This window comes from Orcinus orca, chromosome 8 (assembly GCF_937001465.1).
Source record: "Orcinus orca chromosome 8, mOrcOrc1.1, whole genome shotgun sequence".
Classification (NCBI taxonomy): Eukaryota; Metazoa; Chordata; class Mammalia; order Artiodactyla; family Delphinidae; genus Orcinus; species Orcinus orca.
The window spans coordinates 38,088,554-38,105,882 of record NC_064566.1 but is presented as its reverse complement, the minus strand read 5'-3'; the positions used below and the strand labels follow the sequence as shown (position 1 = coordinate 38,105,882).

The following is a 17,329-nucleotide window of genomic DNA, read 5'->3' as shown; positions in this document are numbered from 1 at the left end:
CTTCAGCGTTCTCAGGCATAAAAAGTAGAAAACAGTATTTACCCATCTGCCTTACAGAATTGCTAGAGGACAAATGAGACAACCCATCCCCTCACAGCCATGGGTCTCACCTTCCTTACATACAACTCTGCACATGCCATGCCCCTATAGGAAACCCTCCACAGGATCCCAGCATTGGAAGGGCAAAGTCTAAAGTACACAGTATGGCTCACAAGGCCCTCGAGTGTAGGCCCCTGTTTACCCCTCTGGCCTCACTTCTTCCCCCTGCTACTCATGAGCTCTCAACCCCAAAGAACATATTCCCTTTTTTCTATTCACACTACATTTTCTGTAAGAATATCATGTGATTTCAGGCTTTTATGCATGTTAATCTCCTTGATGTGACTTCCCTTTCTCCCACTGTCCATCTAGCAAAATCCTCTAAGATTGCTTAGGTCACCTCCTGGCACAGCGCCACGCATCATGGCCCTTAGCACACATGAGATGTCTGCTTATGAACTGTGTGTGTTAAGCACCTCTGTCTCTCAGAGATCCAGCAGGGTGCCTGCCCAGTAACATCCCTGCCACACAGCCCAAGTACAGGGCATGAAGGGGGCCAAAGACGATGGCCCAGAGAAGTTAGATGGTCCCAAAACAAGTGTGAGTCGTGGTGTGGAGACTCCAGGCAAATGGAGACAGGCACTGAGATGCACAGTGAGGGCTGCAAAGGGCACTAAAAAAATAGAGTGTAGAGATGATGGGGTATCAAAAGCACAGGATTGTTCCAGGAATCCTAGGACAGCAAAGCACAGTGGGCCACCAACAGAGGTCAGTCCTAGGTGACAGAGTCCCACAGTAGAGAAAGTGGGTTCCGGCTTGCTGGATGGGGCCTTCAAGATACAGGGGGCACACCTCCCCAAGGGTGAGGGATGGGGGACAGAGGAGCCTGTGGAAAGTTGTCCTGTCTCAGTGCTGCTCAAGTACTAGAGGGGTCTGCTCTGTTCAGGCAACTGAGCCTGATGAGGCAGAGCTGCAAAAAACAACTTCCAAAGCCCCAACTGCCACAGGGACAAGATCTCCCAGCACCCCTCCTGCCAAGCTAGACTCCATCAGCTCTTGTGAAGGGAGCCGCAACTCCCCTTGGGGCTGGAACGCACTAAATACAGTTGGACAGGGATGAACTGCAGTAAGAATTGACTGGTAGTAGATGCCCAGTAAATATATGCTGAATACATTAATGGGTTAAATGAATGAATAACTAAATGAATAAGCAAAAAGTAGATAAACGTAAAAATATTTGCCAAATGTTGAATGTGAGCACTTCAGTTCCCACCGGTACACTTGTACCACTTCTAAAAACAGCTGACAGGCCCTTATTGAGAGCTTATGGCCAGGTACCTGGCTAACTGCTTTGCTTGTATTATTTCATTTAAACTTATACTAAATCTAAGATTTCTTTGTTACAACTGCTTTACAAATGAGGCAACTGGGGTTCAGAGAGGTAAGGTAACTTACCAGTGTGTTACAGCTGGTGGAGGTGCAGAATTCTGTGACGATTCTCGTTCAAACTTTGTCCTGTTAACTGTCTAAACCCTTCCTATTCCCATTCAGCATGGAAATACACCGCCACCCAGTTCTTACATCTGGCAACCCTGTGCCAATTATCAAGGGATCTTATGCTGGGAGAGCCCCAGGTTTACTAGGCTCAAACATCTTCCTGGGGCTAGGAGTACCCACCTCTGGATCTATCAAGGGCTGTTCCAGGGCTTTTTCTTGGGAGAAATGGCTGTAAAACGGCAACAAACATTTGTCCTGTGCCTTCGCTGTGGAAGCTATCACCTCTCGGGGAACTCCACCAGGTTGTTCAACTCTGCACACTTTGAACGGGGAAATCAGAGTGGGGCGGGGTGCGACCATGACTCAGGGGAAGAAGCACTGAGATTCCAAGGAGAGGAACCAGGCAGAAGCCAGGACCCGAGACTTGTCCCCATCACTAACCAGGGACCATCCTCAGCTTCATCCCAGCGCCGGGGCGGCAGCTCAGGAACCCCCCATGGCGCGCAGCAGCCTGAGGGGCCTACTGATTGGTTCCGCCTCACGCCAATGGGCCTGGGCGCCGGCCGATGCTATGGCAACGACGCGCACGTGTGGAGGCACGTGACGGCGGGGTGGGGCGTCCATTCCGTGGGGGACTCTGCTGGGGAAGTCTTCGGCTGCTCCGCCCAGGCTCCCACCCTCACGGCTAGTCTTTGTCAGGCACCGCCCAGCCCGGGGGGGAAAAAGAGGGCTGGGAAGCAGCTTCAGAACGGCAGCGTCTCATCGGCCGGGGTTAACAGGGAAGGGAATGGGCGCTTCAGTGCAGCTTTTGCTGAGCTCTGCCCTAACCCAGTTGCCATCTGCTTAGAACTCTGGGAAGACAAACCAGAATTTCCAAACCTGTTAGAAAAGCAGGCTGGGAGTCTGGACATGTTTTACAGCAAAGTGCAGTCCTGTCAGCCAACGGAGCTTTACCCCTAGGCTCAGAAATAGCCTCAGAGGAGGCCCTGGTGACAGCAGAGAGGCAGCACAGTTGCTTGCTTCTGGAAGCACCTAGCCTTACAAAGACACCTTTAACTCCCTTTGTGAGGGCTTCAGCTTTTGACTGAAGCCTAGATGTCAATGGAGGCCAAAAAATGAGACCTCTGGGCCCAGAGGCTCCATCTTGTCCTCCACCTCAAAGTCCAGGGGCAAAGAACCCATTCTCCCTGCAAAGCAATTTTTTTTTGCACATTCTATACGAAAATAAGTCTTAAACTACGTAAGTCACACCCGCTATACACCCAGGTCAGCCTTGATCCAAAGCCTGTGAGCTTAACCACTACACATACTGCCCCTCTTCTTCTGATACTGGTTCCAGACTGACCCAGTCACTAAGCCTCAAACTCTCAAGTGACTAACAGATCTCTGACTCTTTCATCTCCCTCCTACTCTGTCTCAAGATCCTGTTAACTCTGCCTTCTCAATATCTTGATTTTTCAGTTGCTACCATCTTAGTTCAGTCCTTTTCACTCCAGTCTGGATGCTTTTAAGAGCTACCTAAAAGCATAGCTTTTGCACGGTTATTTGCACCATTCTCCCTTTTCCATACCATTCTAAACCTTACCAACGTTACAAGACCCAGTTCAAAACCCACTGCCTTGAGGAAGTCTCCCAGATCATCTCAGCCCCTAAAAGATCTGCCTTCTCTCAAATCCTACCACTTGCCTTGGCTAAAGTTTGCTTTTGTCAAACCTCCTTTGTACTGTTAATAATTTGAGTGTGGCGGTAGGGTATGTCTCCCCAGGCAGTGTTGGGTAGTGGGAAGCGCTCTAAGTATGGAACCAGAAGACCTGGATTTGAGTCCTTGCCCTGCCACTTCCTAGTCATATGACCTTGGGCAAATCTCTTCACCTCTCTGGACTTCAGTTCCCTCGTCTTTAAAATGGGATATTAACAAACAAGTGAATCTCATACATCCTAAAACCCTTTCACACCACCCCCCAAATTCCACAGAATAAAATTCACTTTGAGTTTGACACTGTTCTGCAGATACATTTCCAGAACATATAAAATATATAATTTGGGAACATGTAAAAGGAAACTATAAGTGTTAGGAACTGGCATAGGTTCACTATGAACAGTTCATTTCCTTTTTCAACAGTTACTCTACTGGCAGATAAGGAGAGGACTTGAGAAATGTCTACTGAATTTGAATTTAATATACACAATTAAACTAAACAGGCACTCGGAATGCTTGCTTTTCCTATAGTGCACTTCTAAGAAAACTCCTTTCTCCTAAGTTATGTTGATACTATGTGCACCTGTGGCCTAATTGGTGTGGATGGGCTATGGGTGGATACCTGCCCAAAGCAGGTTAATGCATAGATTGGCCACAGCCTGTGAAGTGGCTTAATGTGGAAATTCTGCCTGAAAAAGGTTGTAGGGTGTGAGTCCTCTGGGTGGTAGCTGGAGCCGTAGCTGGAAGATATAGACCCAAGAAAGGTTAATATACAGAGGAGCTACTGGCAGAAGAGTCAGAAGCAGCAGGAACAAACTAAAGAAGAGTAGCTAGGTCACTGGAATGTGAGTTTTCTAGATCCTATTGCTGACGGTGCAAGAAAGTCTAGATTTTTGAGCTGCCTTGTGTTCTAAGTGACCTTCCAGTTGTTCTTTTATAAGGCATTTGCTTCACCTGTTTCCAGTACTGATGACCATCCTTACAATACTAAAGTAACCTGAGAGTATCTCTGATCCTTACAGACTAAAAGCGCCTAACACAACAATGCATCTGAATTTCAGTAAAGGCAACACCAGTAAATTACTTATGCCCTTGAGAACAGGATGCAACCATGAAAGCTGAACAGCCACCTCAAGACAGGTAATTAACAGATTCGGGCCAGCCAAACATCCTACAGCATGCTTCTCAAAAAAACTGAATCCTAAAGTATGGAGGTTCCTTTAAAAACTGAAAATAGAACTACCATATGACCCAGCAATCCCACTACTGGGCATATACCCTGAGAAAACCATAATTCAAAAAGAGTCATGTACCACAGTGTTCATTGCAGCACTATTTACAATAGTCAGGACATGGAAGCAACCTAAGTGTCCATCATCGGATGAATGGATAAAGAAGATGTGGCACATATATACAATGGAATATTACTCAGCCATAAAAAGAAACGAAATTGAGTTATTTGTAGTGAGGAGGATGGACCTAGAGTCTGTCATACAGAGTGAAGTAAGTCAGAAAGAGAAAAACAAATACCGTATGCTAATGCATATAAATGGAATCTAAAAAAAAATGGTTCTGATGAACTTAGTGGCAGGACAGGAATAAAGAGCAGACATAGAGAATGGACTTGAGGACACAGTGGGGGGTGAGGGGGGAGGGGAAGCTGGGACGAAGTGAGAGAGTGGCATGGACATACATACACTACCAAATGTAAAACAGATTGCTAGTGGGAAGCAGCCGCATAGCACAGGGAGATCAGCTGGGTGCTTTGTGACCACCTAGAGGGGTGGGATAGGGAGGGGGTATGGGGATATATGTATACATACAGCTGATTCACTTTGTTATACAGCAGAAACTAACACAACATTGTAAAGCAATTATGCTCCAATAAAGATGTAAAAAACAAACAACAAAAAAAACTGAACCCTCTCCCTAATAGCCAACACAGGCTGAAATTTAAAAAGACTGCCAATACCAAGTGCTGGTGAGGATGTGGAAATCTCTTACATTGCTGGCAGGAATATAAATTCAACAACTGCACTGAAAAATTGTTTGGCAGTATCTACTAAAGGTAAATACATACATATACATATACATACACACACACACACACACACCCAAAACAAACGATACTTACTTCCCAAGTACCCAAGTACCCAAAATAAACAATTACTTACTTCCATCAAAAGACATGTACAAGAATGTTCACAGCTGCTTTATTCATAATAAATAAAAACATAAAATTACCCAAATACTGATCATCAGTAGCATGAATAAAGTGTAGTATAATCAGAATACTTTATAACAATGGGGAAAAAACCCTACTGCTATTCAAAACATGGATTAATCTTCAAGAAAGTAGTGAACAAAAGAAACCAGACACAGAAGAGTAAATATTGTATGACACTATCTACGTGAAGCTCAAAAATAGGCAAACTTATTTCAAATAAATAATATAATTGTTCTGAAGGAGGGGAAAAAAGAACCAATCCTAGTAACTTTTTTTTTAATAGATCTTTATTGGAGTATAATTGCTTCACAATACCGTGTTAGTTTCTGTTGCACAACAAAGCAAATCAGCCATATGCATACACATGTCCCCATATCCCCTCCCTCTTGCGCCTCCCTCCCATCCTCCCTATCCCACCCCTCTAGGTCATCACAAAGCACCGAGCCAATCTGCCTGTGCTATGCTGCTGCTTCCCACCAGCCAACTATTTTATATTCGGTAGTATATATATGTCGATGCTACTCTCACTTTGCCCCAGCTTCACCCTCCCACCCATGTCATCAAGTCCATTCTCTATGTCTACCTCTTTATTCCTGCCCTGCAACTAGGTTCATCGGTACCACTTGTTTTTTTTTTAGATTCCATATATATGCGTTAGCATACGGTATTTGTTTTTCTCTTTCTCACTTCACTCTGTATGACAGACTCTAGGTCCATCCACCTCACTACAAATAACTCAATTTCGTTTCTTTATACGGCTGAGTAATATTCCATTGTACATATGTGCCACATCTTCTTCATCCATTCATCTGTTGATGGACATCTAGGTTGGTTCCATGTCCTGGCTATTCTAAATAGTGCTGCAATGAACATTGTGGTGCATGTCTCTTTTTGAATTATGGTTTTCTCAGGGTATATACCCAGCAGTGGGATTGCTGGGTCATATGGTAGTTCTATTTTTACTTTTTTAAGGAACCTCCATACTGTTTTCCATAGTGGTTGTATCAATTTACATTCCCACCAACAGTGTAGGAGGGTTCCCTTTTCACCACACCCGTGCAAGCATTTATTGTTTCTAGCTTTTTTGATAATGGCCATTCTGACCGGCGTGAGGTGATACCTCATTGTAGTTTTGATTTGCATTTCTCTAATAATTAGTGATGTTGAGCATCTTTTCATGTGCCTCTTGGCCATCTGTATGTCTTCCTTGGTTAAATGTCTATTTAGTTCTTCTGCCCATTTTTTAACTGGATTGTTTGTTATTTTGATATTGAGCTCCATGAGCTGTTTGTATATTTTGGAGATTAATCCTTCGTCTGTTGTCTCATTTGCAAATATTTTCTCCCATTCTGAGGGTTGTCTTTTTGTCTTGTTTATAGTTTCCTTTGTTGTGCAAAAGCTTTTAAGTTGAATTAAGTCCCATTGGTTTATTTTTGTTTTTATTTGTTACTCTAGGAAGTGGGTTAAAAAAGATCTTGCTGTGGTTTATGTCAAAGAGTGTTTTTCCTATGTTTTCCTCTAAAAGTTTTATACTGTCTGGTCTTACATTTAAGTCTTACATTTAAGTCCATTTGGAGTTTATTTTTGTGTATGGGGTTAGGTAGTGTTCTAATTTCATTCTTTTACATGAACAGCTGTACAGTTTTCCCAGCACCACTTATTGAAGAGGCTGTCTTTTCTCCACTGTATATTCTTGACTCCTTTGTCGTAAATTAAGTTCCCATACATGTGTGGGTTTATCTCTGGGCATTCTATCCTGTACCACTGATCTATATTTCTATTTTTGTGCCAGAACCATACTGTCTTGATTACTGTAGCTTTGTGGTATAGTTTGAAGTCGGGGAGCCTGATTCCCCCAACTCTGTTTTTCTTTCTCAAGACTGCTTTGGCTACTTGGGGTCTTTTGTGTTTCCATACAAATTGTAAAATGTTTTGTTCTAATTCCGTGAAGAATGCCATTGGTAGCTTGATAGGGATTGCACTGAATCTGTAGATTGCTTTGGGTAGTATAGTCATTTTCACAATATTGATTCTTCCAATCCAAGAACATGATATATTTCTCCACCTGTTTATGTCATCTTTGATTTCTTTCATCAGTGTTTTATAATTTTCTGAGTACAAGTTTTCGCCTCCTTAGGCAGGTTTATTCCTAGGTATTTTATTCTTTTTGTTGCAATGGTAAATGGCAGTATTTCCTTAATTTCTCTTTCTGACTTTTCGTTGTTGGTGTATAGGAATGCAGGAGATTTCTGTGCATTAATTTTGTATCCTGCAACCTTACCAAATTCACTGATTAGTTCTAGTAGTTTTCTGGTGGCATCTTTAGGATTTTCTATGTATAGTATCATGTCATCTGCAAAGAGTGACAGTTTTACTTCTTGTTTTCCAATTTGTATTCCTTTTATTTCTTTTTCTTCTGATTGCTGTGGCTAGGACTTCCAAAACTATGTTGAATAACAGTGGCGAGAGTGGACATCCTTGTCTTGTTCCTGATCCTAGTGGAAATGCTTTCAGTTTTTCACCATTGAGGATGATGTTTGCTGTGGGTTTGTCATATATGGCCTTTATTATGTTGAGATAGGTTCCCTCTATGCCCATTTTCTGGAGAGTTTTTATCATAAATTGGTGTTGAATTTTGTCAAAAGCTTTCTCTGCATCTATTGAGATGATCATATGGTTTTTATTCCTTAATTTGTTAATGTGGTGTATCACACTGATTGATTTGCGTATATTGAAGAATCCTTGCATCCCTGGGATAAATCTCACTTGATCATGGTGTATGATCCTTTTAATGTGCTGTTGCATTTTGTTTGCTAGTATTTTGTTCAGGATTTTTGCATCTATGTTCATCAGTGACATTGGTCTATAATTTTCTTTTTTTATGATACCTTTTTCTGGTTTTGGTATCAGGGTGATGGTGGCTTCGTAGAATGAATTGGGGAGTGTTTATCCCTCTGCAATTTTTTGGAAGAGTTTGAGAAGGATAGGTGTTAGCTCTTCTTTAAACGTTTGATAGAATTCGCCTGTGAAGCCATCTGGTCCTGGACTTTTGTTTGTTGGAAGATTTGTAATTACGGTTTCAATTTCATTACTTGTGATACGTCTGTTTATATTTTCTAATTCTTCCTGGTTTAGTCTTGGAAAATTGTACCTTTCCAAGAATTTGTCCATTTCTTCATGGTGGTGCATTTGATTGGCATATAGTTGTTTATAGTAGTCTCTTATAATCCTTTGTATTTCTACAGTGTGAGTTGTGATTTCTCCTTTTTCATTTCTAATTTTATTGATTTGAGTCCTCTCCCTCTTTTTCTTGATGAGTCTGGCTAAGGGTTTATCAATTTTTGTTTATCTTCTCAAAGAACCAGCTTCTAGTTTTACTGATCTTTGCTATTGTTTTCTTCATTTCTATTTCATTTATTTCTGCTCTGATCTTTATGATTTCTTTCCTTCTACTGACTTTGGGTTTTCTTTTTCTTTCTCTAGTTGTTTTAAGTGTAGGCTTAGATTGTTTATTTGAGATTTTTCTTGTTTCTTGAGGTGAGGTTGAATTGCTATAAACTTCCCTCTTAAAACTGCTTTTGCTGTGTCCCATAGGTTTTGTGTTGTCGTGTTTTTGCTGTCATTTGTTTCTATGTATTTTTAAAATTTCTTCTTTGATTTCTTTAGTGACCTCTTGGTTATTTAGTAGCACACCGTTTAGCCTCCATGTATTTGTGTTTTTTACAGTTTTCTTCCTGTAATTGATTTCCAATCTCACAGTGTTGTGGTCAGAAAAGATGCTTGACACGATTTCAATTTTCTTAAATTTTCTGAGGCTTGACTTGTGACCCAAGATGTGATCTATCATGGAGAATGTTCCATGTGCACTTGAGAAGAAAGTGTATTCTGCCACTTTTGGGTGGAATGTTCTATAAATATCTATTAGATCTATCTGCTCAGTTGTGTCATTTAAAGCTTGTGTTTCCTTATTTATTTTCTTTTTGGATGATCTGTCCATTGGTGTAAGTGGGATGTTAAAGTCCCCTACTATTATTGTATTACTGTCGATTTCTCCTTTCATGATTGTTAGATGTGCCTTACGTACTGGGATGCTCCTGTGTTGGGTGCATCCATATTTATAATTGTTATATCTTCCTTTTGGGTTGATCCTTTGATCATTATGTAGTGTCCCTCCTTATCTTTTGTAACAGTCTTTATTTTAAAGTCTATTTTATCTGATATGAGTATTGCTACTCCAGCTTTCTTTTGATTTCCAATTGCATGGAGTATCTTTTCCATCCCTTCACTTTCAGTCTGTATGTGTCCCTAGGTCTGAAGTGGGTCTCTTGTAGACAGCATATATATGGGTCTTGTTTTTGTATCCATTCAGCCAGTCTGTGTCTTTTGTTTGGGGCATTTAACCCATTTACATTCAAGGTTATTATAGATATGTATGTTCCTATTACCATTTTCTTAATTGTTTTGGGTTTGTTTTTGTGGGTCTTTTTCTTCTCTTGTGTTTCCCACTTAGAGAAGTTTCTTTAGCATTTGTTTTAAAGCTGGTTTGGTGGTGCTGAATTCTCTTAGATTTGTTTGTCTGAAAAGCTTTTGACTTCTCCATCAAATCTGAATGAGATCCTTGCTGGGTAGAGTAATCTTGGTTGTAGATTTTTCTCTTTCATCACTTTAAGTATATCCTGCCACTCCCTTCTGGCCTGCAGAGTTTCCACTGAAAAATCACCTGATAACCTTATGGGGAGTCCTTTGTATGTTGTTTTTCCCTTGCTGCTTTTAATATTTTTTCTTTGAATTTAATTTTTGTTAGTTTGATTAATATGTGTCTTGGTGTGTTTTTCCTAGGGTTTATCCTGTATGGGACTCTCTGTGCTACCTGGACTTGGGTGACTATTTCCTTTCCCATGTTAGGGAAGTTTTCCACTATAATCTCTTCAAATATTTTCTCAGACCCTTTCTTATTCTCTTCTTCTTCTGGGACCCTATAATGTGAATGTTGGTGCATTTAGTGTTGTCACAGAGGTCTCTGAGATTGCCTTGAATTCTTTTCATTCTTTATTCTGCTCCTCAGCAGTTATTTCCACCATTTTGTCTTCCAGCTCACTTATTTGTTCTTCTGCCTCCATTATTCTGTTATTGATTCCTTCTAGTGTATTTTTCATTTCAGTTATGTGTTGTTCATCTCTGTTTTTTGGTTCTTTAGTCCTTCTAGATCTTTGTTAAACATTTCTTATATTTTCTCAATCTGTGCTTCCATTCTATTTCCGAGATTCTGGATCATCTTTACTATCATTACTCTGAATTCTTTTTCAGGTAGATTGCCTATTTCCTCTTCATTTATTTGGTCTTGTAGGTTTTTACCTTGCTCCTTCATCTGTGAGATATTTTTTTGCCTTGTCTCTTTTTTTTTTTTATGAGTGGGATTGTGTTCTGTTTTACTGGTTGTTTGGCCTGAGGCTTCCAACACTGGAGTTTGTAGGCTATTGGGTAGAGCTGGGTCTTGGTGCTGAGATGAGGAACTCTGTGAGACCTCACTCGGATGAATATTGCCTGGATTCTGAGATTCTCTGTTAGTCCAGGGGTTTGGACTCAGAGCTCCCACCGCAGGAGCCTCCCCCCAATCCCCAGCTCACGAATCAAGATCCCGCAAGCTGCATGGGGTGGCAAAAAAAAAAAGAGAGAGAAAAATAACAAAGTAAAAAATAAAATTAGACTAGGAAACGAACAGATATGTTAGAAAGAATGTAAAAATAAAAACATAGATGAATCAACAGCCAGAAAGTACATCAGTACCACAACAGTAAAAAAGAGGAGGGAAAAGAAAAAAAAAAAAGGCAGGGGTTGGGGGGAAGGCCTTGGGCGTGGAGAGCGGGGCCTAAGCAAGGGCGAGATTTGGGCGGTGGGCAGGGCCAATGCTCAGGACCCACAGGGCTGGAAAAGGCCCTGGGGGCTGTGGGGGTGTGTAGCTTAGGCTCAAGGAACAGAAGGGGCCCAGGCGTGCCCCCCACCCTGGTCTCAGAGGGCAGGGGATCTCACCTGGGAGCCTAGCAGGCTTCCTGGGCTCAAGTAGGCGGGGCAAACGCTACTTTGCCCCGCAGTCTGGTCAAACGCCAGACTGCTCCTCCAGTCTGGGGTCTGGGAGGGCCCCTCCCACCTGCCTCTCCTATCTCCCTGCCTCCCTCCTATGCCCCCAGGACCAATGCTGCTGGTGGGGGGAAGGCGGGGCCTTGGAGGGCAGGGGACCAGCCAGGGAGCTCAGCAGGCTCCCCGTGCCCAAGTGGGCAGGGCAGTTGCCCTCCGCTCCTCTCTCACTCCTCCCACAGGGCCCCTCCCACCTGCCTCTCCTGATCTCCCTGGCCTCAGGGGCACTGATCTTTTTTCTTTTTTTTGTGGTACACTGGCCTCTCACTGTTGTGGCCTCTCCCGTTGCGGAGCACAGGCTCCGGACGCGCAGGCTCATAGGCCATGGTTCACGGGCCCAGCCGCTCCGCGGCATGCGGGATCTTCCCGGACCGGGGCACGAACCTGTGTCCCCTGCATCGGCAGGCGGACTCTCAACCACTGTGCCACCAGGGAAGCCCGGGGCGGGGGGCACTGATCTTGTCTGGCCTCCACTGCTCCTCCCCCCTCCGTCCCCCTACGTCCTACCGGTTCACTTTGGGGTTCCTCCCGTTTCCTTGGGAGTCAGAGTTCCCCACCAGCGGCCGGCAGACTCCCTAGTTGTGGGGAGACGCTAACTCCCCTCTTACCACACCCCCTAGTAACTTTTAAACACAGTACTTTGACTAAATAAGGTCTGTTTGAAAACAAAAAGAGCTGTTAAAAACATCCTTAACTCTACTTAGTGGATTCATTTTTTTTTCATAGCAGTATGCATGTATTAATTCTGAAAGTATTTTGTATATATTTTAGGACTGTGCAAATGGGGAAATACATTAATGTTCCTGGGAGCTAGAGTTTTCACTGCAGACAAAGAAAACACAAATATGTAATGAGAGAGGGCAAAGAGGAACCTTGTGGACACAAGAGTTAGAATTAAAGGTATCAGGGGCTTCCCTGGTGGCGTGGAACTGGAGCCTGGAACATCTATTTGGGCCAGGAAGAAAGGAAGTGATTAAAGAATGACAGGGACATGTCAAAAGGACACAGAAGCTTGAAGGATCTCCCACTGGCTAAATCAGGGAAAATTTGGGCATCAAAATGAATAATGACAACAGATTATAACTCACTGAATAAAATAAAAATTCATAAGTACATATTATACTTATGAATAATAAATAGGGGAGCAGGGAAAGCTCTTCATTATAGTACAATGTAAAAAATTATAAATGTAAAAGGAATAATTGGGCAAGAAAATAATTTTGCAATAGTAATAGTGAATTCAGGCAAGAATCATTAATGGATGTTAAAACTACTGGGCAAAAGTATGAAGAGGAACAGGGTATTTACATAGTCACACAGTATCTCTTCACAGATTACTTAATTACAAAGAAAGGAGAAATGGTAGCTTTATGGTAGAGAAAGGAGGCAGCCACCTTACCCAAGTGATCTAAGTTAGCATCACTGCCAATGGGATAAATCGACATCAGTTGCCTGTTCATGTGATGCATTAAAGAAATATCACTTATTTAGTATTTCTGCTGAAAGTGCCTAATGAAATCTAATCATGAGGAAAAATCAGATAGAACCAAATTGAGGGCCATTATACAAAACAACTGTCCTGTTCTCTTAAAAATATCAATGTCATAAAAGATAAGGAAAAGCTCTTCCAAATTAAAGGAACCAAAATGACATGACAATTAAATGCAATATATGATCCTGGATTGAATCCTACAAAAAAGTGAAAAATTGTCATAAAAGATATAATTGAGACAACTGGAGAAATTTGAAGACGCTCTGTAGATTAGATAACAGTGTTCTACCAATGTTAAATTTTTAGAAAAGAGAGACAGAGACACACACAAATGCACACAAATGTGGTAAAACGTTAAAACATGCTGTGTCTGGGTGAAGGATTTGGAGAGTTCTTTATGTTATTCTTGCAAATTTTCTATAAATTTGAAATTATTTCAAAATAAAAAGTTAAAAAATTAAATATTCACTTTGTTATACAGAAGCAACTAACACAACAATGTAAAGCAATTATACTCCAATAAAGGTGTTTAAAAAAATTTAAATAAGCAAAACTAATCTACGGTGAAAGTGTGGAACAGTGGTAATCTTGGGGTGGATGTATCTGAGAAGAGGCATGAGGGAGGCTTGCTGAGGTGCCTAATTTGGGTGATTGCACAGGTATATGCAAATGTAAAAATTCATTGAGTTGAATACATAAGATCTGCACATATTACTGTGTTTGTTATATTTCAACCAAAACAAAGAAAAAGAGAAAAGTGAAGTAAAAAGTATAGCCTTCCTTCCTGAATAATTCAGTCCAAAAGGAAGGAAGGTGACCAAGTAGGGGAGTGGACGATGGGAACCCATGTGAAGCAAGTGGCTCAGCAGGGGCGGCAGCAGCCCAGTGGGGGCTCAGAGCCTGGTTGGACAGCAGTGGCCTGGTGGGGAATGGGATCCTGGGCAAGGAAGGTAGCAGCTGGACTGTGTGTGGGACAGTGGACTAGTCTCATACAGGGGAACTGAGCAAAGAAGTAAAGGTATTGAAGGTAGATGGGAAAATTGAGGCTCATGGAGATTAAGAGCCTGGTCCCAAGTCTGACACTTGTTAAGTCACCTGACCTTGGGCATAAAGACTGCACCTCTGAGCCTTCACTGTATAACAGGTACAGTAATACTTGCATCACAAGATTGCAAAGATTCAGTGAGATCAAGTATGCCAAAGAACCCACCCCAGCTCCTGATACTTAGGCGTAGTTCAATAAATGTTACTTCCATCTCCTGTGATATCCAACTCTTTTTATATTATAAGGCCTCTGGAAAATATGTCTTTATATGAATTTTCGTTGTTGTGATTTTAAATATTACGCTTCTCTTCATAAAAGCTCCCCTGCAATGAGGCTATTTGAGATTTCAGCAGATTCCACAGCTGCCCGGCTCTGTGCAAGCCACTGGTGTCCAAGCACAGGAAGTCTCAGATATATGCTCACCTCACATACAATGCAATGAGTGCAGCTAAGTGGGCAGGAATGTATGGGTGGATCAGCCTTGAGGTCAGAGACTGAACATAATCTTAGAATATTAAAATTTACGGGCTACATGGGACAAACTGTCACTCAAACCAATGTTCCTTCAGCAAGAAACCCATAGGCAGGCACACAGAAACAGAACTAAGTCTCTTCCTCAGCCCCTACCACACTAAGGGAATCAAAGTGTCTTACTTCTGGCCTTCATTCGTGCCTGGAATTCTGCAGCGGCTTCTGTGGTGTCCCTTCTCTTCCCCAACCTCTCCTTGCTCTGCCAAGATACTCTTCCGAAAGTACACATGGATTAGTTTGCTCTCTGTCGCCCAAACCCACATTCCTTGTCTGGTATTGAAGATCCTCCATGGTCTGGACCTAGTGTAGTTCTCTAGTCTCTTTCCCCAGTAGAATTAACCACAAATACTTGCAAGCCAGACTCATCAGACCCCATACACCCATTCTGCCACCCTGCTCCTCATCACACCTCGCTCATGCTGTCCCCTCGGTTCAGGGAAACCTTCACCATTCATCCTTGGGAAGGAGGGAGGTGAAGAGGAGAAGGGAAAGGATTGTTAACATCTATGACTGCTAAATCCCATTCTAGGCACTTTATGGGAATTAACTCATCATATCTTTATTTGATACATTCACTAAGGAATAGAATGGTTAAATACCTTGACTAAAAGCACATAGCCAGTAAGTAGCCAGGCCACTTCAGAAGTAATTACTCTCTCCTCTGGGCCCTGCTATAGAAATAGTACTTATTCCACTTTTTATTAAGTGGTTCCCGCGTCTCTCTCTTCTCAGATTACCTTAATCATGAAGACTGTGTCTCATTAATCTACTTCCCTAGTGCCTTGCAGAGTGCCCTGAACATAGTAGGTCCTAATCAGATGTTTGTTGAATTAAAGTCTCTCACATCTGTGTACCTCCCACAGTTCATGGCTCAGAATCTGACACACAGAGTAGATACTCAGGAAATGCTAGATGAATGACACTGGATTTATCTGAATTTCCTCAACTCCTTACCAGGGTCTTGTAAATGCTTTGAGCTCTGTAAGTAATGGTTGAATTCAGAGACTAGATGATTCTTCAGATGTTCAGAATTTGAGTCACTGGATAAACAGAATGGCCTCCCACAACAAGACAGGTAGATCCCACAAGGCCTGAGGAAAAGCCCCTGGGAGATGCCCCAGGATGGGAACAGTTAGAAAGTGGACCCCTAGTGTGTGGATGGAGACAACACAGCTCCTTCCCCTCTCAGTTCTATCCCCAGCAACAGTAGCAACAAAAACAAGCCTGCAGGCTGACTCTGAGCCATTGTGCACAGGACGCAAGAATCTTTACCTTTGCTTCAGCAGCTACACAGTAGAGCTTGGCTGGGCCATTGCCAGGCGTAGGGCAGGACCACCTGAACGTGGCCCCTGACCAAGAGGCCCTCTGGTGCCCTGGAGCCCCTCACACTAAGAATCAATTTTGCTTTTTTGATTGGAACAAAACAAAACAAAGTCTAGTGGTCCAGATCCTAAGGCTTTATTCTTTCTGGGATTAAAAAGCCAAGGATGCAGATAAGATGTGACAGAGACATCAAAGCTTATCATAACAAGCGTGTGCAGTGTAACAATGAATATGGCACTAAGAGTAACTGTTGTATCTGCTGCAACTGACTATGCCATGTGACCCAGCCAGACAGACTTCCTTCCTAGGGGCAGCCCCATTAGTCAACAGTCTAATGAGTGCTGCCACCCTGTCCCCAGGGGCAGCCTCCTAGAATCCCACTGCCTTCAGGCCAGTTCCCAGCTGAGTGACCATCAGAGGTACTCTCTTGATCTACTGATGTGACTCTGCAACTTTTCTGGTTCAGGACAAAGTTGTGGCCTGTCAGGTTCTATTCTAGGCTCCATACATAAAATAATTTTAAAATAAAATTTATTCATTTTTTTCAGATTATAAAAGTTCATAGTTATTACGAAAAAAATATAGTGAGGAAAATAAAGAACACCTATAATCCCACCACTCACTATTAACACATGGCATGTTTCCTTTCAATCCTTTCCCTAACAATATTTGTCTGTATGTGAATAAAATATACATAATTTCAGAAACACAGTTAGGGTCATGCTATATATTCTGTTTTATATTATGACTTTGGTACTTAACAAAATGTTGTTTCCCATGTCATCACTTTCATTAAAAATGTGATTTTTATGGCTTTATAGCATCATAGGAATGTGCCGTAATTTCATTATTTCCCTATTCTTAGTTATCTAGATTGCTTTCAATATTTTGCCAGTAAAAACTGTGTTGTGACAAACAGTTATGAAAAAAAACTGTGTTGTGAAAACTGCTGTTGACCAAAAATTTTTGCTTATTTCTGATTATTTCCTTGAGATAAATTTTATAAAAAGTAGAATTACTGGATAAAGGACTTTGAACTTTTTTAAGACACTTGTGTAATTCGAGCAGCATATTTTATTAAGGTCGTCGCCAAAATAAATCACATCCAGGAAAAAAAAAGAACAAAATTGGAAAAGGGTAAAAATATGGAAATAATAATAGTGGTTACCATGTATTGGGTGTATATAATGTGACATGGGAAAGTGATTAAGAGCTTTGCATGCATTAGTTCATTTAATCTCTGAATTAATCCTATAACGTACGCATAGATAAGGAAACCAAGGTTCAGAGAAGTTAACTTGTCCAATATCTCAGTTAGTAGGTGGCATAGCTGAATATAAT

At 41.9% G+C, this 17,329-nt stretch overlaps 1 protein-coding gene across 17 annotated transcripts in view; it reads right to left on the bottom strand.

The window, feature by feature from the left end:
- Positions 1–17,329, bottom strand: part of SERGEF (secretion regulating guanine nucleotide exchange factor) — a 218,441-nt gene that overhangs the window by 87,145 nt on the left and 113,967 nt on the right. The window lies entirely within an intron of this gene.